The sequence below is a fragment of the Mastigoproctus giganteus genome, chromosome 12 (genome assembly GCF_048544385.1).
Source record: "Mastigoproctus giganteus isolate SK-2022 chromosome 12, ASM4854438v1, whole genome shotgun sequence".
Classification (NCBI taxonomy): domain Eukaryota; kingdom Metazoa; phylum Arthropoda; class Arachnida; order Uropygi; family Thelyphonidae; genus Mastigoproctus; species Mastigoproctus giganteus.
This window is the reverse complement of record NC_143586.1, coordinates 73,502,089-73,504,989: the sequence shown is the minus strand read 5'-3', so window position 1 is coordinate 73,504,989 and position 2,901 is coordinate 73,502,089.

The following is a 2,901-nucleotide window of genomic DNA, read 5'->3' as shown; positions in this document are numbered from 1 at the left end:
TTTTTTGGCGCATGGGCATCTATGGCCATAGTGCGCCATACATAGGTTAGTATTTCTGCTATTTCGTTATAGATCGAGGGTCAGGAGACTGATTTTTGACTAGCTAAAGGAGGTGGTATACATTGATCGCTTTGAGAAAAGTAAAAATCTTTGAGACATTTGTTTTATTGCCCAAAAGTGAAACAAGTGTTAGTGGGTCTTCAGTTGTGGCTGGAGTGAAGATATTCTGGCGTTCTATTGCAAATTTTGCGCATTCCACAAGGATATGTTTCACTGAAAGTACTGTTTTACAGTGATCACACTGGGGGTGATTCTCCCCTCTTAAAAGATAACCATGAGAAATATTAGTGTGACCTATTCGGAGACGAGCTAGTATTACCTCCTGTTGTCGAATTGCACTGAGGCTTGAAGGCCATTGCTCAAGATTTGGCTTGATACTTCGAAGCTTATTTTCAAGTTGATTTTGCCATGTTGATTGCCACTGGTACATGCATTTTTCCTGTATTATTTGTCTATAATCTTGATGTGGAACTCTCCACTGTACATCAGGTGGTAAGTCGGCCGTTTTTGCGGCACTGTCCGCTAATTCATTTTCTGGAATTCCCATATGTCCTGGGACCCAACAGAAGTGTATGGTTTTTCCAAGCTCAGATAAGGTATATAAAGAGTTTGTTATTTCTTTAACGACAGGGTGGGTGATGTTCATGGTGTTTTCCAGGGCTTGAAGTGCACTTAGGGAATCAGAGAATATTATGCTGCTTTCAATATTGGAGGACTCGATATGCTTCAGTGCAACCTGAATTGCCATTAGTTCAGCAGAAAAGATACTGAACTCATGTGGCAGTTTGTAGGCTAATGTTATGTTCGGGAAAACTGCGGCGATTCCAACGTGGCTGTCATTCTTTGACCCATCTGTATGAACTACAATGAAGTTTGGAAACTGCTCCACCACTGCATGGTACAATTGCAAAAAATTTTCTTTATTTAGTGCAGATTTATCCCATTTATGAAGGTATTTATCACATAAAGGTGGAGTAATTCTCCACGGTGGAAGGAGTAGTGGAGGGGTACTTGTGATATTATCAAAACTCAGATTAAGTTCTTCTAGAAGATGCCTTATTCTTATACCTAACGGTCTGTTAGCAGTAAGGCGGTTATGGTATAACCTGCTGTGTTGGGGAGTGAAAAGTAATTCCCAATTTGGGTGTTCAGGCATAGATCTAATTTTATATGCATAGCGTATGTTGCCTTCTGATAGAGAGAGGGGGTTCGTGAGCTTCGGCATATAGACTATGTGTTGGAGACGTGCGATATGCTCCTAGAGCAATGCGTATTGCACTATGATGGAGAGGATCAAGCCAGCGAAGGACACTAGGCCTTGCTGAGCTATATACTGGGGCCCCGTAATCAAGTTTTGATCTTATTAAAGATCTGTATAGCCGTAATAAGGTAAGGCGATCAGCTCCCCACTTTGTTGCTGAGAGAACCCGGATGATATTTAATTTTTGTTGGCAGGATGTTCTTAGTCTTTTAATATGTTCCAGGAAGGTTAGTTTATGATCTAAGGTGATTCCTAAGAATCGTATGCTGGGTTGAACTGCTATTGGTTTTCCGTTCAGTTGTAGTTCCGGGTGTAGGTGCAATTTACGTTGTCGGTAAAAATGGATACACAACGTTTTTTGAGAACAAAGCTGAAAACCATTGGTTTGTGCCCATGTACTGATCTTATTTATTGCCCCTTGTAATTGTCTCTCGATCGTATTCATGTTTTTCGCATGGCAAGAAATACTAAGGTCATCTACGAACAGTGCCTTATCAATAGTGTTCGGAAGTTGTTCAGCAATGGTGTTTATCACAATTATAAAGAGTGTAGCGCTGAGTACAGAGCCCTGGGGAACTCCTTCTTCCTGAAAAAATAGTTTGGACAGCGAAGTTTTAAATCGAACCTGGAAAGTTCTCTTGTCTAGGAAGTTGCGTATGAAAATCGGGAGATGGCCCCGAAGTCCATGGCGATGTAGCTCACGGAGTATTCCATACTTCCACGTGGAATCATAGGCCTTGCTGATGTCAAAGCAAACCATTACATGGTGTTCCGATCTAAGGAATGCATTCCGAATGGAATTCTCTAGTTTTACTAGTATATCTAGTGTTGATCTGTTCTGTCGAATGCCGAATTGTGCAGAATTTAAGAGATTGAAATTTTCCAGGTACCATATCAGTCGACGGTTCACCATCTTTTCCAGAATTTTGCAAAGGCAACTGGTCAAAGCAATGGGTCTATAGCTAGTAGGGTTTGTCGGGTCTTTTCCAGGTTTAAGGAATGCAAGGACTGTAGCTTGGTGCCATTGCTCAGGGAATGTGTCTTCCCGGTAGAGCCTATTGAACAGATCAAGAAGTGACTGCAGTGATTCAGCACTTAGTTCCTGTATCATTGAATAATGGATATTATCTGGTCCTACAGCGCTACGCCTAGATGTTGACAAGGCTCTATGTAGTTCGTGGATAGTGAATGGTAAGTTATATTGTTCTTCTGCTTTTGAAGAAAAGTTTAACTTTTGTTTTTCTGAATTTGCTTTGAATCTTCTGAAGGCTGGTATGTAACTTTCTGTTGCTGATGTTTTGGCAAAAGTTTCTCCTAGTATATTGGCAATTTGGGCGGGGTCAGAAATGTTCTGCCCTCTCCATTCCATGATAGGCTGAGGTGTCGTTTGATAATTACCACTCATTTTCCTGATTGTTTTCCAAATTTTGTGTGTGGGAGTTGCTTGATTGATGGTTGAAGTGAAGCGAATCCAAGCGGCCTTTTTATTACTGCGTCTAACATACCTGGCTCTTGCTCTAACGCGTTTGAACTGAATGAGATTAGCTGTGGTTGGATAGCGCCTAAAAGTATTCCAAGCT